General features: G+C 35.7%; 1 pseudogene; it reads right to left on the bottom strand.

The window, feature by feature from the left end:
- Positions 1-10,955: 10,955 nt before the first annotated feature.
- On the bottom strand, positions 10,956-11,055 carry LOC128250650 (U6 spliceosomal RNA; annotated as a pseudogene).
- Positions 11,056-23,026: the final 11,971 nt, after the last annotated feature.

Genomic DNA, 23,026 nt, shown 5'->3' with positions numbered 1-23,026 from the left:
TTTGCCTAGTCGTATGAATTCCCGCAAAAGTTTTATGGAAATTCTAAAAAATAAAAAAAAATTATATATGGACTACTTAAACCCGAATTCCACCATAAATTGTTTTTAACCCTGATAGATGATCTGTTTACAGTAATCTCTCACCATATCGCGGTTCACCTATCGCGGTTCACCTATCGTGGTTCACCTATCGCGGTTCACCTATCGCGGTTCACCAACCGCGGTTCACCTATCGCGGTTTATTATTTAAGCTGACGTCGATTTCTCCGTGGTGTTGTTTTGCATTTATAATAAAATAAATGTATGCAAATTATAAAAATATATATATATATATATATATATATATATATATATATATATATACACAGTACAGTATTGTTTCTATTTCGCAGATTTTCACCTATCGTGGGAGATTTTGGAACGTAACAAGATTTTCACCTATCGTGGGAGATCTTGGAACGTAACACCAGCGATAGTCGAGGGATTACTTGTATTTAGGATTAATCAAGCTAATATTTGCTTAACCTAAATAATAATATATTTAATTTTATAAATCAAACAAAACATAAATTTGATATAAGTCAGAGCGCTGTGTTTTGCGTGATGCAAGTGAGATCAGTTGAATCAATCGACTAAGAAGTGAATAGGCATACACTGCGCAATTGCAAGGAGTGAAAGCTATCTGAAAAGTCAGTCTGTGCTGAAGTAAATGTTATAACGCGTGAATTATAGATTTAATAGGGACAGTCACACTTTTATTCGATTTCTACCGATTTATCACATTTTTTATTCGATTTTGTATGAGTAACTGTCATTATAGCAAGTTTCTCTTCATGCATTCATGCTCAGGCACGCGCATACAATCGCTTTCACGCGTGCGCATATACATACACACACATTTATGCGTGTATCTATGAATGTGTGTGTATAAATATATAAATATACATAATACACACATAATACAATGTGTTCGTGCGTGTGGGTGCATATATATATATATATATATATATATACATACATACATATATATATGTATATATATAAATATATCCAATATATATATATGTATATAAATATATATTGTACATATAAATATATCCAATATATATATGTATATATATATATGTATGTATATATATATATATATCTTTATATATATATATATATATCATAAGATTGTGGTTTTGGTTCCTTTGCCGGACGACGCTTTGTGTTCTTGAGCAAAACACTTCATTTCAGATCGTTCCACTCAGCTAGTCCACTCAGCTGGCAAAAAAATGAGTAATCCTGCGACGGACAAGCATCCCGTCCAGGTGAGAAATATATACGCCGCGAAACCGGGAAACCGGCCTTTATGAGTCAGTATGACTCGAGAAGGTAAGTTTACCTTTACCTAGAGGCCTCCAATGCATTCACATTGCTTCAGGTTTCACGCCCTTCATTGCCGCAAGACTTCTTAGAGATCCAAGATCCATAATCCACATTACAGAAGGCAACTGCACAATGAAGTTCTGTAATAGAGCTGGAGGTTCACCTTTTCCCATTATCTCAGGATGTATCCTCCTAACTTTGCCTTCTTAGACTCACCATGATGCAGTAAGGCAGTGAATACATTCCGTTTTTTGACATATAGGCTAGCCAGCAGCAGCTTGCTGTAAGTGAGCAGTTGCAAGCACTGCTGTACTCGAGGCACCATATCACGCTTTATACACACATCTATATGATACATGTATGTATATTGAGCGAAACCCGATAACCAGTTCATCTAGAAAGCGAGGCCTCCTTTCAGTGAGGTGGGTCGGTGCGCAATGATGCCGTCGAGAGGTAGGCTCTGGAACGGCAGGCATTCTCTCCTGATGACCTCATAAACTTGCTGGCATCCGGTACGAGGAGCTTTCGACCAGTAGCACTTGCATCTGCAAGACATTTGCAGAAGATATTTTTAAAAAAAATATATATATGGTGGTGCTTCAGCATGACTACAGCTGCATGGCTGAAACTAGTAAAAGAATAAAAGAATAGGCGCAGGCGTGGCTGCATCGTAAGAAGTTTGCTTCCTGACAATAAGGTTCCGGGTTCAGTCCCACTGCGTGTCACCTTGGGCAAGTGTCTTCTACTACAGTCTCGAGCCGACCAAAGCCTTGTGAGTGGATTTGGTAGACGGAAACAGAAAGAAGCCCGTCATATATATATATATATTATGTGTGTATGTGTGTGTGCATATGTGTCTGTGTTAGTCCCGCCACCATCGCTTGACAACCGATGTTGATGTGTTTACGTCCCCTAACTTGTACTAGGCTTACAAAGAATAAGTCCTGGGGTCGATTTGTTCGACTAAGGGCGGTGCTCCAGTATGGCCGCAGTCGACTGAAACAAGTTAAAGAATAAAAGAATACACACATACACACACACACACACACACACCTATCTATACACATTTATATATAAGTATACATATATATATATATATATATATATATATATATATATATATATATATATATATATATATATATATATATATATATATATATATATATATATATATATATATATATTTATATATATATATATATATATATATATACTTACATGCATATGCATAAATATATACATGTATATATATATATGTATATATATATATATATATATATATATATATATATATATATATATACACACACACACGCACTTAAATATATATTTATATTTATATACAGTTATATATAGTTATTTATATGTGCGTGTATGTATATATACACATACATACATACGTACGTACATGCATACATACATACATACATGCATACATACATACATACATACTTACATACATACATACATACATACGTACATAGATACATACAAACATACACATACATACATACATACATACATACGTACGTACGTACTAATTTTACGATCGTCTGACGTTATCTGCGTCATTGACGTCTAAATCAATGATTTCCTCATTCCCTCTCCCTCCCTCCCTCCCTCCTTCCCTCCCACTCTTTCTCTCTTTCCAGCACACGCATATGTATTTGTGTATGTGAGTACACATATGTGCACGTATGTACATATGTGTACGTATATATACATACATATGTATGTGTGTATTCGTATTTATAAATATTTGTGCCAGCACTCTAGCGCGAGCATATACACTCAAAGGCACACGCGTTCACACACAGACACACACGACCATACACACACACACACGTAATTCTCAATATAACATTCATAAACACGTTTATGTTAAAGCTAAACGCTCCTCTTTCTCCTTATTGTTTGTTTGTTTCTTTCTTTCACTCTCACTCACTCTGTTGCTCTCCTTTTATACATTCACGCACACTTGATCATACACACACACATATAATCATACACACACACACATAATCATACACACACATAATCATACACACATACATAATCATACACACACACACAAAAACACACACACACACATAATAGTACACATATAACCATACACACACGCATAATCATACACACACATATTCATACACGCAAACATAAACATACACACACACACAAACACAATCATGCACACACATAATCATACACACACACATAATAATACACATGTAATCACATACACACACATAATCATACACACACACATATAATCATACACACACATGATCTTACACACACACACACAAATACACACACACACACACATGATCATACACACACACACATAATCATACACACACACATAATCATACACACACACTCATGATCATACACACACATGATCATACACACGCACACACACATACAAAGGGAAAGAGTGAGGGACGGGGGGGGGAGTGAGGCTGATCGTGTAAAAGAAAGAAGAGGAATTGGAAAAATGAATGAAATATTGGTAAAATAATTTCCTGGCAGATAAATGAAAGTAAAGAAAGAAAGAGGAAGGAAAAGAGAAGGAAAAGAAATGGAAGAGAGGAGAGAGAAGGGAGAGACAGAGAGGTGGAGGGGAGGGGAGGGAAGAGGAGAGAGAGGAGAGGTGGAGAGAGAGGAGAGGTGGAGAGAGAGGAGATGTGGAGAGAGAGGAGAGGTGGAGAGAGAGGAGATGTGGAGAGAGAGGAGAGGTGGAGAGGAGGGAGGGGAGGGGAGGGGAGGAGAGAGAGAGAGATGAGAAATGGTGGGAGAGCACAGACCGAGAGGAGGAGGGAGAGGAGAGACAGGGAGAGGAGAGACAGGGAGAGAAGAGACAGGGAGAGGAGAGACAGGGAGAGAAGAGACAGGGAGAGGAGAGACAGGGAGAGGAGAGACGAGGAGAGAGAGAGAGAAGGAGAGAGAAGGAGAGAGAGAGAAGGAGAGAGAAAGAAGGAGAGAGAGAGAGAAGGAGTGAGAAGGAGAGAGATAGGAGGAGAGAGAAAAGGAGGAGAGAGATAGGAGGAGAGAAAGAAATATGAAGACAAGTTTTGATTATTGATAAAATATTTGGTTTTAGTGGTGGGAGATGGTGGAGGATGGTGGTGGTGGTGGTGGTGGAGTGATGTTTCTATTGAAATATCAACAACAAAAGATGTAATACCGAGTCGACGTGGAAAAAGTGCATGTTGTTTATAATAACAATAATAATAATAATAATAATAATCACATTGCACTCCTCTGGAACTTCACCATTCAAACTGACAGAAAGATAGACGCAAATAGGCCAGACATCATACTGAAAGACTTCAGACAAAAATCATGCCTCCTCATTGATATGACTGTCCCAATTGATATAAACGTATCTGTCAAGACCTACCAAAAACTGAGCAAATATAAAGATCTTGAAATAGAAATTAGCAAAATGTGGAATCTGAAGACGAAAACAATACCTATTGTCATAGGTGCCCTGGGAATGACAGCGAAACGGGCTGATTACTACCTAGCTCAGATACCAGGAAACCCCAAAATGGCTGAAGTCCAAAAGATAGTGCTCATGGGAACTGCCCATATCCTACGTAAAATACTGTCTATGTGATCTCAAATTTTAAAGCAAACATAATTTTCTTATGGTTTCTTAAACATTCACTTGAACAAAACTGTACAAATCCAAATATATGGTACCCTAGGCATAACACCTACATGAACTTCTAACTTGTTGTCTCTTGAGGTCTCTGGGTGAGACTTGGATCCAACTTGTACAAATGCAAAACAAAAGTCAAACATAAAATAATAATAATAATAATAAGTGTAGCAGCCCAAGATCAAGCGATAAGAACAAACAACTTGAGGAAAAATATATGTGGAGAGAATATGTCAGAAAAATGGAGAGCTTGTGGAAATTGGAACGAGACAGTGGCACACATTGTGACAGAATGCCCCAAGTTGGCACAAGAAGAATATAAGAAATGGAGGCACGACCAAGTTGTATAAGTTTAACACTGGAAACTTTGTCAGAAATGAGGATTTGAAGCTGGAAACACATGGTACTATCATCGAGTCGAAAGTGGACTGGAGTTGGAAAAATATGAGATTTTGTGAGACATTCCTATTCAAACAGACAAGAAGTTAGAAAATAATAGACCAGACATAACAATTATAGAAGAAGAAAAGCGAAGTTGCTTACTAATAGACCCATCATGTCCGTTTGTAAATAAATATAAGGACCTGAAAATTGAAATCCAAAAAGATTTGGCATCTTAAAGCAAGAACTGTTCCTGTTATTGTAGGTGCCCAAGGTATGAAAACAAAAGGATGTCAGGAACATCTAGATAACATCTCAGGAGAACCATATCTCAGAGAAATCCAAAATATTGTGCTGAAAAGTACTGCCCACATCCTTAGAAAAACACTATCAGTTTAAATGTCTGTATTGTTTTACAGGAAGATTTCGCTACTACTCCTCTTACTTCCCCTCCCCAAGCTTTCAGTCATACTGTAACATCTTTCATCCTTCACTCGCCCTAGGACGCTAGGTGTGTCCCGGCAAGCGATTGAAACAAATATGCAGATTAAAAGTAAATAACAATGATAATATGACAATCCTTGCTACTAAACGCACGAGGCCTTGAATTTGGGGAGAGAGGGCTAGTCGATTACATCGGCCCAAGTGCGTTACTAGTGCTTATTTTATCAACACCGAAGGGATGAAAACCGAAGTCGATCTCGGGATTTGAACTCAGAACGTAAAGACGGATGCAATGCCGCTAAGCATGTTGGTTGGCGTGCTAACGATTGTGGCTGCTCACCACCTTAATAATAATAATAATAATAATAATAATAATAATAATAATAATAATAATAATAATAATAATAATAATAATAATAATAATAAGGCAAATAGACCAGATATAGTTGTCAAAGATCATGAAGAAAAAAAATGCTTTCTAATTGATGTATCAATACCAGCAGATAACAACGTTTCCCTAAAAGAAATGGAAAATCTTTCAAAATACAAAGACCTGGAAATAGTGGTAACTCGAATGTGGAATCTAAAAACAGAAACAATTCCTATTATAGTAGGTGCCTTAGGTATAATAAAAAAAAATATTCAGACAAATACATAACAAAAACACCAGGACTTACAAATATATATAACATACAGAAAATTGCACTACTGGGCACAGCACACATCCTACGCAAAACACTTTCAATACAGTAACCATAAGAGCATCACAGCAAACCACAGCACATATCCAAGGTACACAGAGCTGTGTTCGGTAGTGAAGTGAAAGCACGTTATAAAAATAAAACTACTGAACAATAATAATAATAATAATGACTGCAAAAATCCTTTGGGATGCAATGATTCAGTGTGATCATCAGATTAAACATCAGAAACCAGACATTGTTGTGGTGAATCGAACTCACAAACTCTCGATCGTAAGCTCAACGCTCTAATCACTGAGCCATGTGCCTTCACGTAAAAACCGACCAGACGTTAACAAAATAGGTAAAACTGCTGAAAACATTTCGACATAATAATCTATCACACCCGAAATATATATGAGTCCATAAAAAGAGAAAGCAATACAAGAAAAAAGGACAATAAAGGAACTCTAAAACACAACGAAAATGTACAACACGAACCAGGAGAAATAAATAAACAACGCCGTCTTACAGTAAATCAAAACTGACGGAAAGGAAAATAGGAAATATAAACTAAAATCTAAAATGGAGGCGAACAGAAGTTGCCATTGAAATGTTGAAGTAAATACATAGACACAAGCCGTGTTTATTCGGGGAACATTATTTAGAAACAAACAGAATAGATTAATCAAGTTTTACATTCTGATTATTTCATACGAAAAGATGGCGAGCTGGCAGAAACGTTAGCACACCGGGCGAAATGCTTAGCGGTATTTCGTCTACCGTTACATTCTGAGTTCAAATTCCGCCGAAGTCGACTTTGCCTTTCATCCTTTCGGGATCGATAACTTAAGTACCAGTTACCACCTCCCTCTAACTTACTGGCCTTGTGTCAAAATTTTAAATCATTATTACATAGGAAGTATATTGACTGTGGCATGGCTGTGTGGTAAGAAGCTTGCTTCCCAACCACATAGTTCCAGGTTCAGTCTCGCTACACGTAACCTTGGGAAAATGTCATTTGCTATAGCCCTGGGCTGACCAAAGCCCTGTGCGTAGATTTGGTGAACACACACACACACACACACACACACATATGTATATATATATGTATGTATGTATGTATATATATATATATATATATATATATATATATATATATATATACACACTATATATATATATATATAAGTATACGACAGAAGCCTGTCGTATACATATGTACTTATATCTAAGTGTCTTTCTGTCTGTGTTTGTCCCCCACTGTCGCTTGAATCCGGTATTGGTATGCTTACGTCCCCGTAACTTGATGGTTTGGAGCTAGAGACCGATAGAAGAAGTACCAGGCTTAAAAAGAATAAGTACTGGGGTCTACTAAAATTCTTCAAGGATGTGCTCAAGCATGGCCGCAGTCTAATGACTGAAACAAGTAAAAGAGATCAAATAAGAGATAATGAAAGAATTTTGCTGCATCTTGTGAGAGTCATTATGGCGATAATAAATGCATGCACTGGTCCTATTTCCCTTCTTTTATTGTTATGAATCAATTAGTTAACATTTAGCCAATTAGCTAATCGATTACTTGATTAATCGTTCGGTCAACCAATCAACCAGTTTGGTCTGTCAAAGTGCTTTGGCCGCCATTTGCGATTACATCAATGACACGACTACTTCAGATCTGCTTCAGCTCTGTCTGTCTGCCTGTCAAACTATGTTTCAACATAGGAGTATACGTTGTGAATCTTGCAGACGAAAAACAAAAACCGAAGAGAAAATATTTACGAAATCAATTCATTTGGATCAACAGAAACCTCTGTCTAAGCTACAAAGGAACAAGCAGTACTCCGAAAGAATAAATAACATGTAGCAGCGCTCTGTAAGAAATTCTGTTCACAGAAAACGAACAGTTTATACTCTAAAGAGAAAAGGAGTGATTCAACATGGAAAATGAAAAAATAAATAAATAAATAAATAAATGAAGTCGTATAAACTGTTTTATGTCAATACAAAAAATGTCACTCAGGAAACAAAAGAAAAGATAAGGCAAATCATATCAGCCAAAGCATTAAAGGGAAAATGCTGCGAAAAATGTCAGTGTTACCTCCAGGAGAACAAGGTATTTGAATTAAATACCAAAATGTTATACACAGAGTTTTAACAAAAGATATGCAATGATGGAGGACAGAGCAACAGCTACTGAGGCCAAATATATTAGGAGTGGGAGAATATGTGGGGGGTGGGAACTCAATCAACATGATAAAAATAGTTCAACTGACCAAAAGGGAAAAGGATATATGTATAGATACACACACATACACACACACTCTCACACACATAGACATATACATACACATACACACATATATATATACGTACACACATCATTTATATATATATATATATATATATATATATATATATATATCCTCGAATATATATATATATATATATATATATATATATATATATATATGTGTGTGTGTGTGTGTGTGTGTGTGTAAACATATGTGACAATTATTCGGTAGCCATGATAAAACTCCGATACAAATAATATATATGTTTTATATATATATATATATATATGTATATATAAATGTATGCAAATTAGGGACTCCTTCATAGAGGAACTGCTACATTTGTTGAGTATATAAACAGTTTGGCTGCTTGTTTCTTTGGAGACTGTCAGAATGATGTAGACGCCTCTGATGAAAACCCAATAAGGTTCGAAAATCGAATAAGGTTGTTCGTCATTCTTTTTCAGTCTGCGGAGAAATGACAAAAAATTTTCCCTGTTCATAATTATATTATATGTTACACACACACGCACGCACACACACACACACACACACACAGAGACAGACACACACACATATATATATATATATATATATATATATATATATATATATATATATATATATATGCATACATATATAAGAGGAATAACCACCAAAGTGGATTCCTAATATGTTAGAAGAAGACGCTAAATCGTCTTACCACTATATATATATATATATATTCTTACATGTATACATGCATAAAATATGTGTATAAAATATATAAATGTGTAGAATCATGTAACACGTTTGTGTATCCTCGGACGTGAGAAGACCTTTTGCTGCGAAAAAGTCACGGGAGAAAATAATCTCGCATGCGTTTTTAGGTCATCGTGAGTCGTCATCTATGAATATTGCATTCGTTTCCACATCCCCATAAGGACAATAGATTCTATATCTAAATGCAGAAGATAGTACGTTTGTTTGCTGGCGTGCGTAAAGTTTGATGAAGCTGGAATTGAATAAATAACTTAGAGCTACGTGAAACAGCGTGGAATTAAATATGACATTGGATAAAATATATCGTTGACCTATGTGTTTGTCTGTGAAGAGAATTGTCCCCCTGCGCTGTTTCTGCAGCGAAAGGTTATGATATATAAATAACAAAGACAGTATTCATTTCTTCGTAGAGAATAGTTTCTATCGAGGAAACTCTTGGTTATGAACCCAGCATGCTTCAACTGTTTCACTCTGCGCAACGAGTGATTAAGTAAATATATAATGAATTATTTTTTATATGGTCTGTTCTGGGCTACATTACTTCAATTATCCATTACTACATTACCCATTAGACGTTATTCATTTATTTATTATTTATTTATTTCTATGCATTGAACTGTTTCAAATGTACGAAATCTAATAACGACACAATACATATTACAACACTACGATGTTAATTTACTTACTGAAAGGCGACGCTTTACTCTGCCGATCCTCTGAGAAAAAACATTTGACAAACCGCATGCGTAGATCTATGCAATCCAATTTTTTTTTGTGTGAGTGTCGCTTCATGTAGAATTTTCAGATCAGCCAGAAGCAGATCAATTCTATAAATGTTTCCCCATATAAACTATCATGCAAGATTAATTAATAGCTTATATATATATTACAAGCGAAGTTGAAATGGTGACGGAAAGGGATGTATGACTATAAAGTCACAGCGACTGGTGAATCGGACTATTACAGAAGATAATAGAAACAGGAAACCAGATGCTGCAGCATGACCTGGATTGATAGACTCCATAAAATAATGCTTGTCCCAATAGTAATAGCGATCCCAATACTAACAACAGAACTAATACTGATAGCTACTCCTGTACTAACAACAGTTCTAATTCTAACAACAGCGCTAATATTAACAGCAGCCTCAGTTCTATCGAAGTACAGTAATCAAGTTATGCTAAAATGGCAAACATCATCGCTAAAAGGCAAAGTGGAGATAATTAAACTAATTTTCTGTCTAGCCTCGACTCCATTAATTCGTTGACATTACGAGCTATTCATCAGCAATCTCCTCTATTCTTTTACTTGTTACAGTCATTTGACTGCGGTCATGCTGGATCACCGCCTTGAAAAAATAGGGAACGCTGCACGAATTTGCGTGTCATCCTGTGCAGGGGCCATGCGAATTTTCTCTGTGTCATTCCAACTTTAGAGTAGAAGCACGTGGCTTAATGGTTAGGGTGTTGAACTCATGATCGTAAGATTGTGGTTTCGATTCCTAGACAGGTCGACGTGTTGTGTTCTTGAGTAAAATACTTCATTTCACGTTGTTTCAGTTCTCTCAGCTGACAAAAATGAGCTCCTTTTTGTGGGTGGGTGGGATAAATAAATATATGAAACCTCAAAAGCTAAGTTAGTGAGATAAATTTGTACGGTGATAGGTATATGACCACGAATTAAAATATATACTGAGATCAAAGTTGGATATGCGTTCATGTTTAGGTGTGTTCTGTATTTTTCGATAAATAAATTTTCTTTATTTAAACGTTCTTGTACAGAAATTGTTTCTTTGCACTGGTAGATGAGGAAAACTGTGAAGTTTGGTTGGATATTACCCGCACATCTCTCTATATGTTTACTCAAAGGAATCTGTCTGTACTTTGGGAAACAGATCTGTTCCTTATGTAGTGTGGGTCTCCGTCTAAATGTAATTGCTTGTTTGTCCTATGTAGTTATGTCCACAACCTGAACTTGTTATAACATAAATTAGATTCTAGGAAACAGACAGACAGACAGACAGACACACACACACACACACACACACACACACACACACACACACACACACACACACACACACACACACACACGTACATACATGGAGTGTACTTACAGCCAGTCACATGCATAGAAGAGATTTGTCGCCTCCGCAGGAGAGATAACATTGAATAAACTATTCGCTAGTATTGTGAATAGCAGCCCAGCTGTATAACGATTATATACATTATATGCAATGTTCTATTCATTGTTTTTCATACATCGGAGGTGACAAATCTCGCATAGGCATATGCTAAGCCGTGCGTACACGCCGTTGACAAAAACCCAGCCGCGTTGAAAAACTTCTGGCATCCTTGCTAGCCACTTCCGGGACGATTTTTTTTCCTCCCTCTAATATATATTATATTTTTAAACACAGCAGTTTCATAAGAGATATTCTGTCTGGGCGAATACTGCAGTAAACTGCCTTTTAACGATGTACTCACATTGTACAGATGACTATTTTAATCTAATACTACTTCTATTGCACACAACGAGTATATATATATTGAACATTTGGTCATCGAGGTCACCTTCTACTGTACAGTTATTGTTTCATCTTTTTCCTATAGACTAATATTTTTAAGTTTTTGATCCAGTCCTGTTGTTTGCCAATAAATCTGCTTCAATCGTAACATTTCTTCTCACTTCTTCTTTCTCTTCCTTCTCTTTTTTTTCTCGTTCTCTGTTTTCCATTATAGTTTTGAATACATGTACACGTTATTTGCTATTACACACATAAAGTATTTTTGAACTATCTTTTCATGGTGCATGTCTATTGAAATTGAGTTTTTTTTACTGACTTGATGTAATTTCAACTGTGGGGAAAACAAAGAGGAACAAATAATGATTTAGAAATAATATAACAGATAAAACCACACATAAGTATACGGCTCCGTACACGCAAGCTTTGTATACACCCACATTCATATATATATATATATATATATATATATATATATATATATATATATATATATATATATAAATAGAAAGAGAGAGAGAGAGAGAGAGAGAGAGAGAGAGAGAGAGAGACCTGGCTATGTGGTAAGCGGCTCGTTTCCCAATCAAATGGTTTCGGGTTCAGTCCTACTCCGTAGGGACTTGGGCAAGTATCTTCTACTATAGCTTCGGGATGACACCAAAGCTCTGTGAGAGGATTTAGTAGACGGAAACCGACAGTTGCCCGTTGTGCGTGTGTGCGCGCGTGTATGTGTTCCTCCACTCTCCTCTCTTCCTCTCACACCTACTTTCTCTCACACCTACTTCCTCCCACCCACCTCTCCTCTCTTGCTCCGACTCCTACTTCTTTTCTTCTCTTCACTTCTAGCCTCCTTCTCTCTTCTCTTCAGCCTGTGAACTGAAACTAGATATAATATATGTATATATATATGTGTGTGTGTGTGTGTGTGTCTATGTTTATATACATGTATATATATATATATATAGGTTCACTGGAAAGTAGAATTAGTATTGAACGTTTCCTGGGTAGAATCGTCACAGATGATAGAAAGTGGGTTCTCTATCATCATATTGAATGAAAACGACAATGGCTAAGACTCAGTGAAGCGAGGAAATCCATCCATGAACCAAGACTACACTCCAGAAAAGTTCTGCGCTGTGTCTGATGAGATATGAAGTATTAAACCAAAACGAAACGGTTAATACGGAGAAGTAATGTTGTTAGTCGGAAGCATTGCACGAAAATTTGCAGTAAAAGTGCACATCATTGGTCAATCGTAAAGGAACGTAGCTCTTCCATGATATTGCAACACCACATATTGTCCAAATCGCTAAAAAGAGAAAAAAAAAAGACTATGGTACTAAATACGAAAGTTTTCTCTCATTCCTCTTATTTTCTGGACTTTGCACCATCTGGTTATCTTCTTTTCAGATCATTGAAACATTATTTCGAGGGAAAGAATAAAAGCAGTTTATCAATTCTGAAGAGGTGAAATATGATATTGAGTGCATCTTTTATTCTAAAACCTGAAAAATTTTACCCCCGCCCGAAGGACCACAAATTTGCCAAATAGATGGGATCATGATACCAATAACGAAAGGAAATATTATCTTGATTAAATATATCAGTTAAGACCAACGAAGTATTCGATTCTTTATTTCTCCGTCTAGAAATGCGACAGGACTTTCTTTGCAAACTAGTATAATAGAATTTATTACGTTTTATACTTTTAACATAACTTATAACTTATTGTTATTTTGTAAAGAAAAAAAAAGCAATCAAAAAGAATATTATTATTATTATTATTATTATTATTATTATTATTATTATTATTATTTTGTATCTATTTATGTGTGAATTTATTGCACTACCTGCAACGTTTTATGCCCGTGTGGCTAATAAAAAAAAACATTATTATTAATATTATTATCATTATTATCATCATCATTATTATTATTATTATTATTATTATTATTATTATTATTATTATTATTAGTATTATTATTATTACGTCATGGAAATGGCTGACATTACGTATGCAGAAGATAACATTGACGAACGCTGATGCCATCTTGAAGCCTGCAAGGATTATAAAAAAACAAACAAAAAAAATCTGTCTGTAATAAAACGATGGTAAAAAAGAATTACAAAATTGAATATCAATGAAAAAAAAACAAACAAACAAAAAAACAAATTAAAGCGAAAGACTACTGAAGCTGTTTGGATATTATGATAATTAGATAATCTTTTTTGCTTATTTATTGATTTTTCTTCGTTGTTTTTTGGCTTCATATTTGCTCTTTTTTTGCTTTGTATGAGCAACCGATAAAGACGTGTTGATATCGTAAAACACACTTGACTCTAACGATTAGTTCGTAGAATATGGCGGACCGAAAAATAAAAATTATAAAAAAACAATAGTCTTACTATTTATGATAGATTAATGGGATTTATTTAAGGAGACTTATAAGACGACTATGAATATGATTACATGTACAAGAGTGTGTATGTATGTATGCATGTATGTAAGTATTTATGTATGTATGTATGATGTATGTGTGTATGTATGTATGGAACAATGGAGGGAAGGAGGGATCATTGGTTGGTTGGTTGGTTGGATGGCTGGAGAATGGATGGATGCACGCATGTGTGTATGTATTTATGCGAGCATCCAGGGGTGCATGTATGTTTGTATCTATCTACCTATCTGTCTGTCTGTCTATTTATTTCTCTATCTATCTGTTTGTGAGTGTGTGGCAGGCTGCAAATATTACGAAGCACAAAATGAGTGCATTCAATACTTTTGGCTTAGTGTAACATTTAATTCATAACAGCTGAACATTAACTGGTTGTCCCATGTTTCAGTCGTACAGCAAGCTTCCTTCCTTGTTTATAGAAATCATCAGATTTCTTTAAGAACAAAGAATTTCTGTCAAGAATCGAATACGATTTTGTACTTAACAAAGCTGCATCCGTTTCACATCCGTCTGGTGATTCCTACATGACAATGTATATGCCATACTGATAACACGTATTCCAGAAATAACCACCACCACCAACAACAACACTGTGTGTATGTGTATGTGCGTGTGTGTGTTATTTTGTTCTTTTACTTGTTTCATTTATTCGATTGCGGCCATGCTGGAGTACCACCCTAACGGATTGTAGTCAAACAAATCGACCCCAGGACTTATTCTTTGTAAGCGTAGTACTTATTCTATCGGTCCCTTATGCCGAACCGCTAAGTTATAGGGACATAAACACACCAGCATCTGTTGTCAAGCAATGGCGGGGGAACAAACACAGATAACACACACATACACACACACACAACACACACATAAATATAAGACGGACTTCATTCAGTTTCCGTCTACCAAATCCACTCACAAGGCTTTGGTCGGCCCGAGGCTACAGTAAAAGACACTGGCCCAAGGTACCATGCGGTGGGACTGAACCTGGAACCATGTGGTTAAGTTCTTACCACACAGCCACGTCTGTGTATACATATATATATACACTGCATGGATGTTAGCTATTTCTTCATAACATATACATACATAAATACACATGCAGTGGAACTGAACCTGGAACGATGTGGTTGGGAAGCAGACTTCTTACACAAAGCCACGCCTGCACTTAGTTAACGTCTTAGTTTCAAATACCATCGCAGTCGACTTTGCCCTCTATCCGTTTTGGGCTCATAAAATCAGTTACTAAATGAATGTTTTATCAGGGCACAGTAAGAAAACGAGTAAAGGGGTACGAATCGTAGAAACATTAATTTTCTGGTAGATATTAAAAAAAATCCTAGTTAGCAGTAGTTTCCAAGAGCAACCAGAATGAATGCACGAGATTTGACATGGCTACAGTTAGCTATTATCTACCATCGATTGCCATAAACAGGAATAATTTTGAACTTGGTTTAAAAGAAAAAAAGTATCGCGAAACTTCTATGGAAGCCTCATGTAGATATAATCACAAGTATTGATATTTCGTCTTTATAGACAAACAGATCGATATTTTCGTTGGTATCGCTTGATCACTTTGTTTCCATTAGATCTCGGATTTCGATTAATATGGTAAAGGGAAGTGGATGGAAGCAAGAGAAATCCAATGACGCCAAAACCCTCCAATCCACCATAAGCTTAATAGGAAAGGCATGAATATCACAACATTGCGTTTCTTTTAGGTAGTCAAGAGGCCGTTACTCGGTTTCCATGGCTTATAAGTGTCCAAGATTACAATATTGCCCCGAAAGGAAAGTCGGTCAGGGAATGGGACCTCGGTGGGATACGAACTCAGAACGCAGAAAGTTGAATGAAATACCGCCAATAATTTTGTCCGACGTGCTAACAATTCTGCCAAATCACTGTCTTTGATATTGCTTCTCGATAAATTTACTGAGTATTTATTACTTAATGGCGACGGGATGCCAGAAACACCAGAGTGCTGAAGCTGATGGCTCCAGCTGGCCAAACTGTGTTGTTTCTAAATTTTGGCATAGAAGAAAGGGAGAAGGAATGGAACGACGAAATAATGAGAAATCTCCGAGATACACATACTGTAGCAGTATAGTATTTTAAAAGCCTATAATCTTATTACGTTCTTCCAAAGCGACTCATAAACTTAACCAAAATTTGTCTCGTTGTGGCATGTTTTAGTATCAAGGATTAAGTGATAACAAAAGGTTTATAACGAATCCAGAAAAGACTTCAGCAAGCAGCACTACTAAACTCACAAAACTTGCATATTGGCCGATATGTGAGAGACATCACTACGCCCGAAAGTGAAAATCTCTTATAGGCGTGCTGTGACTAAAATACGAGTGACTTGCCCATCGGCGGTGTATATGAATTAAGTATGATACATAGATAGCTATTTTAATTTTATACTCTTTGAATTGCGTACACCGAGTTATTTATTCAGCGTGGCGGCTGTTCGCAATGACAGTGAATATATTATTCACAGCTTCCCATATTGGAGGCGACAAATCTCGCCCAAGCATACGTATGGCCGCGTGCACGTCATTGACAATAGCCAATAAAGTGGGAACTGCATAAGGCGTTCTTGCTACCCCAGCTGCCGGGACAATTTTATCGTCTCTCTCTGATATATACCAGTTGCGTCCTGGAGTCGATTTAATCGACTGGCTTCCTCTCCAAAATTTCGGGCCTTTTGCCTAGAGTAGAAAAGAATATTTTCCATTGCTACGTTCTGAGTTCAAATTCCGCCGAGACCGACTTTGCTTTTCATCCTTTCAGGGTCGATGAAATAAGTACCAGCTACGCACTGGGGTTGATGTAATCGACTTGTCCCCTTCCCCCCCCCCCCAAAGATTTTCAAGCTCTTGTGCGTAGAGTAGAAATAATTATATTCCACCGAGGTCGACTTTGCCTTTCATCCTTTCGGGGTCGATAAATTAAGTACCAGTTGTGTACTGGGATCGATCTAATTGACTGGCTCCCTCCCCCAAAATTGTGCCTAGGGTGGAAAAGAAAAGAATCGTTGTTAGCACGCCTGGCAAAATGCTTAGCGACATTTCGTCCGTCTTTTCGTTCTGAATTCAAATTCCACCCAGGTCGACTTTGCTTTTCATCGACTTTGCTTTATCGAATCCGAAATTTGATAAAACGAGTACCAGTTAAGCACTGGGGTGGTAGGGGTGATCTAATCAACTTCCCCACTTCTCTGAGGTTTCTAGCCTTGCGCCAAAATCTGAAACCAATATTTGAGCAAGTGATAAATACCATTTTCTTATTTGCCTGTTACACTTGCATTTTTATTTTCCATTTCCTCGTACTCTCTGTCAGCAACTTTCATCCTGTATATTATTCAATAATAACTCCGTCATTATTGACGGTCCGGATACTGGAATGTTTCTATAAAACAGTTTAAACACAATACTTACTGGTCTTCCGCATTTTGACAGCCGGAAGGAGAGGTAAGTGATCCCCGATGAAACTTCAGAAAGATTAAGATATTATCATAATATCCCCACTTTTAACTGATGAACTTCATGGGGTTAATGCATGGTCTATATTTTACCAGTGGGTCTAAATATACGTTTATTAAGCCTAGTTTGTATAAGTTTCGCATATTTATTCATAACAACACTGCTTAGGTACTTTAGGTATTTTTGCGTATTTATATGCGATAAATAGTATATGTATATGTATATATATATATATATATATATATATATATATATATATATATATATATATATATATATATATATATATATAGATATATGTATATGTATATGTACGTATGCATGCATCTTATTTATAAAATACTCTGCATTTCACGTCTAGTTATTTCATAATTCTAGACTACCAAATCATCAGATAGGAATTTTTCATATATACATAAGTATATAGATGCATACATACATACAGGCATACACACACACACACATACACACACACACACACACACACACACACACACACACACACACACACACACACACACACACACACATATATATATATATATATATATATATATATATATATATATATATATATATATATATACACACATACCATATATGTATAATATATATATAGCATATGTACATATATATATAGAATATATATACATATGTGTGTATGTGTTTGTGTGCTTGTTTGTGTGTGTGTATGTATATCATGAATATCATCTATAACTTATAGTTATAGATTTTATTCAATAATGCATAGATCGGACTGACAAGTCGTTCTAGAAGACACTTATGTGTCAATGTTTTTTCTGTAAATTTATCTTTCCTGTCAATTATATATACACGTAGGTATTTCTGTGTGTGTATATATATACATATATACGTGCTCTATTCGTTTCTGTGCGTGTATGTATTGTGTCTGTATGTACGTATGCGTGCTTGTGTGCATATAAATTTAAGTTGGTCTATTAGTGAATCTACGCATATGTACGCCATTATATCTTTTAACAGTGTGTGTATACAAACGTTTACATGCACGCGAAAATTTATCTGCTCTGGTGTGTTTAGTTTTTATGTATGTGCGTAGGTGCATAAGTGGAAATATGTGTGTATATGTATGCTTGTATATGTGTCTGTTTGTATATGAGTATATGTATGTACTCGTACGTGTCTTTGTATGTGTATACATGCGTATATAAGTACATATGTGACTATATATATACATACATACATACATATATATATATATATATATATATATATATATATATATATATATATATATATATATATATATAAGAAGAATGTTCTCTATGTGGCTTGTGTGTTTTCTCGTCTACGTTTTGTTTGCAATGTCCTGTACCCAGATATGCACCGATACATACAGGTGAATGGCGGTATGCACATACCTGTACGTATATATGCATATACTCATTTACTATTTGTTTTTACATGACCGAACGCAGCGTCACCAATCTGTAAGTAGTTTTCGTAACTTTATATTTTCCGACGCTACTCTATCTCTTTCTCTTTCTCTTTCTCTTTCTCCCCAATTTTTCCTCCTTTCGTTCTTCCTCTGTTTACTACTACGTATCTCTCTTTACCCCTCTCGTTCTTCTTCTGTTACTACTACGTATCTCCTTTCCCCCCCTCGTACTTCCTCTCTTCCTCTTTTCCTCTCGTTGCTCACCTATTCTTCTACTTCCTCCCTTTGTTTCTCCCTCTACCACTCTCTCTCTCTTCCCCTTACACCGGCATGGTCACATGCTTCCGGTCAATAATCCTTTTCCTCCTTGGCTATCGCCGAGCAAACACGCGAACTTACTTCATCCCCACTTTCAAGTTCGTGCTTCACAGCATTCATACACATAATTTTTCCCGTCTGGCCGTATAGCCTTTTCTGTTTGTTTTCCTGTCTTGTTTTTTGTCCGCCACTACATTCCTCCATGGCAAGATTTAATTTGTGTATACAAATTTAATTTGCGGTCCATGGGAAGAGCCGTTTTAGCGATGCGTCCTGCCCAGCTCTTCGAAACGCCGTGTTAAAACGGGGGTAGCTGATGAAGAAGAATGTTCTCTATGTGGCTTGTGTGTTTTCTCGTGTACGTTTTGTTTGCAATGTCCTGTACCCAGATATGCACCTATACATACAGGTGGATATCGGTATGCACATACCTGTACGTATATATGCATATACTCATTTACTATTTGTTTATATATATATATATATATATATATATATATATATATATATATATATATATATGTGTATGTATGTATGTATGTATGTATGTATGTATGTATGTATATGCATATCTGCGCGTATATGTGTTTGTATGGGTCGATACAAGTACTCATATGTACAAATGTATCTATACCCTGACAAGTTACCTCATACTATGCTTAGTTATATACACGCTTGAATACACATATGTACATAAATATATGCATACATATGCATACATACACTTAGACACAATATGATATGCACTCATGAATAATGGTCATATACCACAAAAAACTATGTACACGAATCAGTGGCTTTCATTCTCTCCTACAAAAGTTAATCATATATAATTCAGAAAAAGCCAAGAGCCGAAGAAACTAGTTATGGCGAAGTTTGGTAAATTCAATGAATATACAGTTGAATTAAGCCTTTGACTGCTTAATTAAATGTCATGGTCATTCCTGTAATGATGTTAATTATCTACCAAAAAAGAAAAAAAGACAGCATACAAAAAATTAAATAGAATTGATATTTTCTCCCCTTTATAGCTGTAGTTGTGTGGTGAGAAGATTGCGTCCCACTGCGTTGAACCTTGAGCTAGTGTCTTCTATTGTCGCATAGGGCGGACCAAAGCCATGTGAGTAAATTTGGCAGACAATACCGAAAGAAGCCCGTTGTATGTATGTATATATATATATATAGAATATACATATGTGTGTATAGTATATATATATATATATATATATATATATATATATATATATATATATATATATATATATATATATATATATATATATATATATATATATATATATATATTTCCACACACGCGAGCTTAATTTAATTCGTCCTTAAGTCGAAAGACACCTATTGTTATGTCCTGTTAAGGTGTCTCAAAACAAACATTATCGACATCTCAACTGTTTAATTTTTTTTTTTAATTGCAAGTGGCGGAAACCTGTAGGGAATATATGCGCTATGTACAGAGAGGATGTACAGAGAAGGGCGTGTGTACCAGAAGTGTTTTTCAAGATCTCGTCAAGAAAACGTAAATTTCGCCAAATGACCATATTTTCAACGGTAAATTACTGCGCCCTGTGGGACTTAATTTATAATTAAAATATATATTGAGCCGTTGAGAGCTGTCAGGTCAGGGATACAACACAGCGCTGGTAATTGCAGTGTGAATGATCTATTTCTCGGTATCCTAATCGGGTAGGAAACGTTTTAACCTCACTGTTTTGGCGTCGATGATTCGACGCTGACTTATTTGACATTAAACGTTTTAATGTTTCTCTCTTTCTCTCCCTCTTCACTCTCTCTTTTTCCCTCTCTTTTTCTCCATTTATCCTTCTTTTCCCCCTCGCTCTCTCGCTTTCTCTCTCTCTTTCTCTATGTATGCGAGTATATTTATCTTAATGTATATGAAGAGCGAGAAAGTGTTTCTATCAAACGTGTTCAATTAATAAATTGTCTTTTTGTCTCTCCCTCTCTTTCTGTCCCTCCCTCTTCTCTTTCTGTCTGTCTGACTATCTGTCACGCTCTCTCTCCTCCTCTCTCTCTCTCTGTCTCCCACTCTCACTCTGTCTCCCCCCTCTCTCTCTCTCTCTCTTTGTGTATATATTTCTGCTCGTTCACACACACACACACACACACACACACACACACAAACTCACGTTTGTTTGTTTGCCTCCAGTGCCGAAAAAATATTGTTGCCAAAATAGATTCTATATCCAATCACCATAGACCGATCTTAACAGAAGAGTCTTTAATTCTTGAAATTCATTTTAAAATAAAAAATACTTCAATAAAAATTTTCAAAGCATTCAATTCAATTGCATAACAATGGAAAAATTATGTAACGGTTGCCGTTGAAAAAAGCAGTCTTGTTTACATGGAAACAGTTTGCGACAATAACGACATCGGAAAACACAACGATAGAGTAAATTAATCGTGTGAAAAGCAGGCGATATGCTGAGAAGAATATATGTTACGTCACTTTGACGTAAATCGTTTGTTAAGCACCGATGTCAGCAGTGAATTATGTTAACTAGATCTTGTCTTCTAAGGAGCTGTTTTAGTTTCTCAACGTCGGCTATCATATATATATATATATATATATATATATATATATATATATATATATATATATATATATATATATATATATTGTTGCCGTTCTTCTTCTTCTTCTTCTTCTTCTTCTTCTTCTTCTTCTTCTTCTTATTATTATTATTATTATTATTATTATTATTATTATTATTATTATTATTATTATTATTATTATTATTATTATTATTATTATTACTATTATCAGAATCGTTAGCGCGTCGGGACAATTTTATGTTGCTAACAATAGAATGGGTGTCCCTGTAAGCCAGTGCTTATACGCAGACCAAACAGAATTCGTCACCACACCTACGAAGAGGCTTGACGATGGAAAAAGAACTTTGACAAGGAATGTTGTTTACCATGTAGTTATTTCATGAGATATTGATCAATGAATACACTTATTCTCTAGAATATGAAAAAAAAAAAAAAAAAGGATTTTAAATAAATGCTATTGTTCAACAGTATTCAAACTGTTATTCAGTTTCATTGGGAAAGTCAATCTAGACATTATTTGAACAATTTTTGAATATAGTACTAAGGTTAATTTCTTCGCTTAAGCCTTTCAATGCGTTGCCCCTGCTTGGCCGCAGTCTAGTGACTGAAACAAGTAAAGGATAAACGATAAACAGTAA

Source organism: Octopus bimaculoides, chromosome 23 (assembly GCF_046866305.1).
Source record: "Octopus bimaculoides isolate indiv1 chromosome 23, ASM4686630v1, whole genome shotgun sequence".
Lineage (NCBI taxonomy): Eukaryota > Metazoa > Mollusca > Cephalopoda > Octopoda > Octopodidae > Octopus > Octopus bimaculoides.
This window is presented reverse-complemented; position numbering and strand designations above follow the sequence as displayed.